General features: G+C 37.2%; 1 pseudogene; it reads right to left on the bottom strand.

Annotated features, from left to right (window-relative positions):
• Window positions 1-8669: 8669 nt before the first annotated feature.
• On the bottom strand, window positions 8670-8762 carry LOC114038374 (annotated as a pseudogene).
• Window positions 8763-9099: the final 337 nt, after the last annotated feature.

Raw genomic sequence — 9099 nt, 5'->3', positions numbered from 1 at the left:
TCACAAAAAAAAACAGAAAAGAAAAGGCTCTTACAGTAGAAGGGAAACAGGGGAAGGTGAGAGGCAATAAGTGAATCTTATTCTCATAGGATTTGACTTAAGGAGGGAATAACATACACACTCATTTGGGTATGGAAATCTGTCTTACCCTACAGGAAAATGGGGGAGAAGGGGACAAGACAGTAGAGGGGATGATAGAGAGGAGAGAAGATTGGGAAAGGGGGTAATCAGAAACAAATACTTCTGATGAGGGACAGGGTCAAAAGAAAGAATAGAATAAATGGGGGGTAGGATTAAGGGAAATAGAATTAGTTTTTCACAGCACATCTACTATGGAAGTGTTTTGCATACCTGCACATGTATAACCTATATTGAGTTGTTTGCCTTTTCAATGAAGGTGGGTGGGGAGGGAGGAAGGGAGAAAATTTGGAACTCAAAGTTTTAAAAGCACATGTTTAAAAAAATGTTTTCACATGCAACTGGGAAATTAGAAATACAGGAAATGGGGTACAGAAATCTATCCTGCCCTACAGGAGAATAGAAGGGGAAGGGGATAAGAGAAGGGGGGAGAGATAGAAAGAAAGACTAGAGGAAGGGGTATTCAGAATGCATGCCATCTTGAGGTGGGGGGAAGGGTGAGATGGGGTGAAAATTTGGAACTCAAAGTCTTATGGAAGTAAATGTTGAAAACTAAAAATAAATAAATTTATTATAGAATTAAAAAAAAGATTCCACCTAGCTTGATATTTTTGATCATATAGATAATACATTTAATCAGAGCTATTTTTCCCTGTGTCCCTTTGCCAAAGAGCTCTGGTTTCCTAACCTATAGAAACGGTTAATGTTTGAAAGCACACATGTTTAACCTCTAGTAGAATAAGCACAATACTTGTCCAGGAGAGAGCAACAGTCTCCACATCACTAAGTCATTCTCTGACTTGACACAACTCAGTGTTTCAGTATAACCAAGAGACCTTCTGTGAGCCCATGGCATTGACAAAGGCCTCTCTCATGTTAGTGCTCGTAAAACACTATATTAGGGAGTAATTAATTTTTCAGCTACTATTGAATATTATCTAAGTAAAAGTGCTTGTGTCTTATTTTCTTGGCGAGGAGACTATGTGTTCCATGAAGGAAGGATCTATCCTGTTGTCTAGCACTTCTCCCTAACCTCTCTCCCCCTTCACTCTAGCACCTCGCAGGGAGGATGATTGTACATTTTAGGCACTCCATCACTTATTGAATTGTATAGAATTGAATGTCACTGGCTGACATGCCAATCTTCATTGATACTAAGTGGTGATGGCTTTAATTGGTCATGGCATCATCACTTAATAATAACATGCTGATTGTCACCTCTGCCAAGCAAAGTCATTGGATTCAGGAACACTTAGGTGTCAATGTCTGTGCTTTCAAAATTGCCATGGGCACTTAAATGATAGATTTTCTTTTTAAATGAATTGCAACATTTGTTTTTGTAATTACCAACCTTTAAAAAAGAAGCTAAGCATGGTGTAGTGAGAAGAGCTCTGTATTTGTAGTAAGAATACATGAATTCACATTTTGGTAGTACTATTTACTAGGTGTTTGATTTTAGATAAGTAATCTTGACTCCCTGAGCCTCAGTATCCTCCTCTATAAAGTGGATATAATATTACTTAAATGACCTACTTTACAGAATTGTAATGTTCTATAATCTTGTGTCACATGGGGTGGTAGAAGGAGCATTTCTGTGGCCAGCAGTGACATTGGATCTAAAGTCAGAAGCCTGAGTTTTGAATCATGACTCTGCTACAAACTAGCTATGACACAGATCTTGAATAAGAAACGCTTTTTAGGCTTCCAAGATAGTTTAGATTGGATTTATGATTACAGACTAAATGCTAGAAGAAATCTTTTAAGTCATTAGCCTTATGTCATGTATCTTTTTTACAGCTGAGGAAACTGAGACGAGAGAATTAAACTAACATGCAGAAACTAGAACAGGAAGTGCAATGGAAGAACTGGGACTGGACTCTAAGCTAGGTTTCTACAGCTTCTGGGCCGCACATGAACATCGAGACTCTTCCAACTTGAAATTCTCTGATTCTGCAACTGTAAGATTTATATTACCAAGTTCCCTCCAGCTCTCAATCTTAGAAAACAAGGTAATGGATCTAAAATGCTATTAAATTGTAGGCCCTTAAGATAAGCTTTTAGGAACTCCTACATTCTCCTTACCCTGCTAACTGGCCTCTGTGCAGTTTAGCAAATTCCAAACTGTGGAATGCTAAAATTAGGCCACTCATTTGCATACTTCTCATCTGAAAAGTCCAAATGACTTCAAAAAGGCAACAGGTGAAACATCCTGCTAAGTGATGTGAGAGCAATTAAGCCCTTTTCAAATGTTTTGTCTATATATAGTATGCACACCATTGCTCACAGCGTGGCCCCTTTAAATGCACGTCCCCATACTATGTGTTTGGAGGCACTGTTTAATTACAATGAATAATGAAGCTGTTTTAAAGGCACACTGTCACAGTTAATAGTGTGAATAATTAAAAGCACAATAAAGTTGATTTCCTTCTTGCAGATGGCATTCTGTCCTCCAAGAGAGTTGTTGAGAGTTTATCTCCCTGTCCCTACCCACCAAAATGGCTGTGTTCATAAGAGATGATCATCGCCTGATTTAATTAAGGATATTGCACTCTCCACTGATTACAGCATATGAATATTAGCAAAATAAACCTGTCTGAACTCCCTTAGATAAAAAGTGCCCATGAATGAATAGTGACAGATGTCCGCACACATTGTGTTGAGAAAGTTGTTTTTGTTTGTTTGTTTGTTTTTTCTGTTTTATTTTTCCTCTTGAATTGCAATGGGCCTTTTTCCACAACTAGGCTAGTTAACATTATAAGGATGGGGAAACTGAGGTCCAGAGAGCTGACATGATAACTGACTTCACAACCCAGCCCCTTACAACCTGTACTTTTAGTCTTATTCTTTACTCCTCTCCTTTACACTGATTCTCCTTCAGGTCTGCAGTATATTCCGTCTTCAGAATAGCTGATTCCCTACAAAGTTCAGCTCAGAGGAGAAATTTTTCATGCAGCAAATTCCTTAGTCTATCCAACTGCTAGGCTTAGTGTTATTCTCCAAAGCTCATGGGATTTGTTTTGTGCATATGTGTATATTTATATGTGTATATATATGTATTTGTGTACATATACATATACATGTGTGTACACACCCATCCCCACCCCACCCATACACACATATTCAATTCAACTTATATTTATTAAGTACTCACTATGTGCTAGGCACTGTGTTAAACATTGGAAATACAATTAATAAAAACAAAACATAGTCCCTATACTCAGAGAGCTTACAATCTAAGAGGGGGAGAACACACATTAAAGGAGGCAGGAAGGAAGTGGGAAGATCAAGCAGCAGAGGGTAACTAGTGTGGGGGATCTGGTTCCCTAGAGTTGAAACCAGGCAGAACAGCAGATGCAAAGTGGAGTGAGAGTACTGTATGTAATACACACATTTATATAAATTCATACATATATATGTCATATAAATGTAAGTATATTTATATATATATATATGTATACACATGCATGTGTGTCTATTTTTATTCATATGCATATAACTGTTATGTGTGAGCATCTAACCCCAATCTCTGTTCTGAACTCTAGTCCTGTACCTTCATTTACCTTATGGATATTTCAAATTTGATGTCCCATGTACACCTCTAACTCACTGTGTTCAAAATAGAATGCACTCCCCCACCCTTCCCTTCTGAATACCCCTATATCTGTCAAAGCTACATCTATCCTTCCCATCTCCCTGGTTCGCAGCCTCAGCACAATTCTCAATAATTCTCAATTCCTCACCTCACATTTAATCAGTTGCCAAATCTTTTAGTACCTACCCTGAAACTTTATTCCCTCAGCTACCACCATAGTCCAGGTGCTCATCTCTTACATAGAGAATTGCAGTAGCCTTCTAATGATTTTCTCTTTCTCTTGTGACCTCTGCTCCTATCCATCCTGTACAGAGTTGTCAAACTTAAATTTCCAAAAAACAAGTCTGACTACTCAAGAATTTTCAGTTGTTTTCTGAATCCTCTGAGATAAAATGCACTGTTGTGCTGGCATTCAAAGTCCATTAAAGCTTGCCTGAAATCTATCTTTCCAGTCTGATTATGTATAACTTCCCATATTAGATCACCCTCTCTTCCTCATACATAAAATTCCATTTCCTCTCTCCGTGTCTTTGAATATACTATCTCCAATTCCCAGAATGATCTCCTGTTCCATCTCTATGTGTCACAAGCTCCATGTTACTTGTGTATATGTATCTATTTTATTAATTCATCTGTGAACATACTATCTCCACTGAAGAGATATAATCTATGGTCTTTAAGGGTAAAGACTATTTATAGTTTGTATTTGTATCCATAGTATAGCATCAGGCACATAGTAGATATTTAATAAATGTTTATAAAATTGAACTGAGTAGAACAATAGGAGAAAAGAGAACAGAACAAAATGGAATCTACTTCATTTCAATTCAATTAGATGGAGTATAGGACAAAGAAGATTGCCCTAGGAAAGAAGCATCTCAGTTCCAAGTATGTATAATTTAGCAATGCAGCTGGTGAGTAAGGAAATCTATGAAAACTTGGCTTCTATTCTGCCCCATACCTTCTTGGTTGGACTGATTCTTGTTTATCTGCACTTGGCAAGAAGGGCAGACTGGATAGTGAAAGAGATTGTAGGAAAAGGAGAGATGAAGAAGTACAGAAGCTACTATCTAAAGGTATTTGGAATCCAAGGACGTGGGAGAAGGACGTCATATGTTGCCCATGGATGGCGAAGACAGGTCCGTGCACTTACTGGCTCTGTCTTTGGACAGAGAACCCTTTCTAGATGAAACAGGTGGAAAATATAGGAACAAAATTATTGGGACCATCCCTCCTCAGGGCTTTATACTTCAGATTCTGCGTCATTGATGCATCTCCAGCCTCTCAGCTGGAGATGCATCTTAATTATACATGTCCAGAATGACATATGTTAATAACTATACATAGAAACAATAAGAGTTGGAAAATGATGCACAAATTTATTCCTTATGTCTAGCTAAACTTTAGATTCTGGATCACTGTCGACCACATTTCTGTTCCATTATTGCCTGTGGACTCTAAGAGTTATATACTCACTTATATATCGAAAGTGCATTGAAGATTGAAATTCCTATGATTCCTTTTAACTAGAATTGATTTTCATGTGTGTATGTATGTATGTATGTATATTATGTATATGTATATATGTACATATATATTCCTGTTCTGTTTTATATAGCAAGGGGAATACCCAAGTGTTTCAAGAATATTCCAGATAATGTGCTTCATAGACTCTCTCAGCTGGAAGGCATCTAAATGTCCACCCAGTCAAAGCCTAGATCACTTTATATCATACCCAACCCATCCAATAGTTATCCAGGTTTTGCTTGAATTCCTCCAATTAGGAGGGGGTGAGTATGCCCCTGAGGCACCTGGTTTCACTTTAGGACGGCTTGTAGCATTAGAAAATATTTTCCAGACATCAAGCCTAAATTAGTCTCTTTCCTTCTTGCCCCCATTTCTCTTAATTTCCCCTCCCAGGCCAAGCAGAATAATGTAATCCCCTCTTTCACAAAACAAAAGAAAAACAAAAGCAAACCAAAAAAAAAAAAAAACCAACCCTCAAATACTTGAAGAAGATAGCCACCATTACTCCCGGTGAGTATTTTCTCCTCTGAGACTTCTCTTTTTTGAACCATACATTCCCAATTCCTTCATGAGATCGATATTTGTCACCCTTGTTTTCACCCTCTGCCCTCCAGGTTCTCAATCCTTGCTATTATGTCATGCTCAGAAGTGACTATGATGCCGCAGGGAAGGTGTGCTCTGGAATAAGTATAAAGAGACTATCACTTCCTTATTCCTGGAAGCCATTTGCAACTTAAGATCCAACAATTCTTTTAGATGTCACAGCATGTTGTTGACTCATATTGAGCTCTGATAAAACTACCAGATATTTTTCAGAGGAACTTCTAGCTAGCAGTCATTGCCTAATTCATTCCCATGATGATACTTTTTTGTATCATCAATATAAATCATAACTTTTCTATTATGAGCTTTCTATTCCTCCTAAGGGATAAAGAGACTAATGTTTTCTAAGAGAAAACATGAACTTAGATTTGTTCCCAGTTTCAAATGTTTAATATGTAGTAGTTTTCTATTTCTTACAGAAATAATATTTTATGTGAGATAAAATCATATTTGTATCTGCCTCCTTTTTCTCACCTCAGCCTCACAATCATCCTTTGAGGTGGTTACTGGAGATATTATTACCATACCCATTTTACATATGAGGAAACTGAGGTCTAGAGAAGATAACTAATCTTAGAATGGTCATACAGTAGTTAATGTATGAAAAGTATGATCTTGAAGAATTCAAGTTTTCTTGATTCTACATCTCACACTGCCAAATACCAGAGATTACTTGTACAGAAATTCCCAATCATTCAGCAAAAAAAATTATAACCCATTGTATCTGACTCTTGAAGATGCCATTTGAAGTTTTCTTGGAGGAAATATTGGAGTGGTTTGCCATTTCTATGCAGCTTATTTTAGAGATGAGAAATTTAAATGTAGATGGTTAACTGACTTGTCCAAGGTCACACAGCTAGTAAGTATCTGAGGCCAGATTTGAATTCAGGAAGATGAGTCTTCCTGACTTCAGGCTTGACCCTCCATCCAATACAATGCAGATTTCCTAAAAAAAAAAGTCCTAAAAATCTTTTTAAATTTTAATAATAATTTTAAGGAAATCAATGATCAATAAGTATTCATTAAGTTTCTCTTTTATGTCAGGAACAGCACAAGGCAGTGGTAATAACAAGATGAGTGGAAATAATCCAAGCCCACAGAGAGTTTATATTCTACCAGAGGAGACAATATGTACACACAATATACATATAATTTGTTTTGTTGACTTGTTTCATTCATGTCTGACTATCTATGACTCAATTGGTATTTGTGTGATTTCTTTGGCAAAGATACTGGAGTGGTTTGACACTTCCTTCTCCAGCTCATTTTACAGATGAGGAACTGAGGCAAACATGGCTAAGTGATCTGCCACACAGCTAGTAAAGTTTCTGAGGATGGATTTGAACTCAGGTCCTCTTAAATCCAGGACTAGCACTCTATTCCCTGTTCCACCTAGCTGCCCTGTAAATACAATACAAATTCCTTTTTGTGCAGAGAGAAAAAAGAGACATTATCTACTCACTGAGCTGAGCTTAGAACAAATGGAAAAGATGAGCCTACTAGACTGTATTTACCTTTACTCTTTAGAAAACACAAATCAGGACAAAATTCTGGGAAGATGGTGGAGTAGATCAGAAAATTCCAAATTCTCAAGATTTTCCTCCACAAAAGATGTAAAATAGCACCTGAAGGCAAACATAGAACTCTGCAAATAAATGAGTAGGGGTAGAACAGTAGTCTTCCTGGGACAATCAAAGAAGATCTGGAGAAAAATCCCAGGACAAGGTTTTGTCTCTGTGAGTGATAAACACCTCTAAGGTAGGGACTGCTTATTTAAGCAGCAAGCCCTAGGCTTATCTGGATTGGGAGGTTGCTTCAGCCCAAGCTACAGGAACTCCTCCACCCCCAGCAGAGTAAAGGGAGTTAGGCGTCTAAGCTGAGGAAGATTGAGGGAACCTCTGCTGATAAGGAACACCAGACCCAGCTGTGCTGCATCGACACTGTGAGGGTGAGAAGGAACCAGCTCATGCCCAGTGAATGCGGGAGCAGTAGGGTGGGGATGCCACTGTCTGTGGGCGCTTATAGGAGGCTGGAGGTTTGGCTTTGTTTCCAGGCTATAGGGGATAACTTAATATCTGAGTCCAGAGGCGCTATTCTGCATACCCAAGGACTAGAGGTGATTACAAAAATTAAGTTACTATAACAATAACAACAGCAAATCCAGGCAAAGGAGAAAGAATCCAACCATAGAAAGTTGCTATGGGAATAGAGAAGACTGAGTTTCATATTCTGAGGATGATACTGAAGGGGGGGAAGAAACCTTCTACTACCTCAAAGGGTAACGTCAAATGATCTTGTGCCTAAAAAGAATTCACAGAAGAACTCAAAGAATACTTTAAAATCAAATGAGAGAGGTTGAAAAACAAGTAAAAAAAATAGAAACAATCCAAGAAAAACAAGAAAATTATGAAAAGAAAGTCAACCAATTAGAATAGGAGATCCTGAATCTCAAGGAAGAAATAACTGGAAAGTCAGTGAGGTTATAAGAGATCAAGAAATAATAAAACAGAATATAAAGAATTAAAAAAAATAGAAGGGAATGTGAAACATCTTGTAAGGAAAAAATAATAACTGATCTGGAAAACAGATTAAGAAAAGAAAATGATAAGAATAATCAGACAACCTGAAAACTGTGATCAAAAATAAAAGGATCTTGATACAATAATACAAGAAATAATTAAAATTGTCCTGAAGCATTAGAACAAGAGAGGAAAGTAGAAATAAAAAAAAAAAATCCACTGATCACCACCTGAAAAAAATCCTACAAGGAAAACCCACAGAAATATTATAATCAAATTCCTTTTTTTTAAAAAATATGGAATGCTTCATGAATTTGTGTGTCATCATTGTACAGGGGCCATGCTAATCTTCTCTTTAGTATATGTGCTTCTGAAGTGAGCACTACTGGCAAATTTCAAAGCCCCAAACTCAAGGATAAAATATTATGAGCAACAAAAAAAAAAAAAAAACCGTATGGCAGCGTCACAATTAGAATCACACAAGATCTAGAAGTGGCAACACTATATATATCAAAGAGCAAAAGAACTGGAGTTCTGGCAGAAAAATATCATACCCAGCAAAGCTAAGTATAATTCTGATTTTTTTTAAAAGGACATTGGATGAATTGCTAAATTTTCAGGACTTTGTTAAGAAAAAACACCTTAATTTAATAAAGGATTTGACATACAAGAGCCAAAGACCAAGTAGAAGGGACTCAATAAGGACAGACCACTTACCTT

Source organism: Vombatus ursinus, unplaced genomic scaffold, assembly GCF_900497805.2.
Source record: "Vombatus ursinus unplaced genomic scaffold, bare-nosed wombat genome assembly UNPS02010980.1, whole genome shotgun sequence".
NCBI lineage: Eukaryota > Metazoa > Chordata > Mammalia > Diprotodontia > Vombatidae > Vombatus > Vombatus ursinus.
This window is presented reverse-complemented; position numbering and strand designations above follow the sequence as displayed.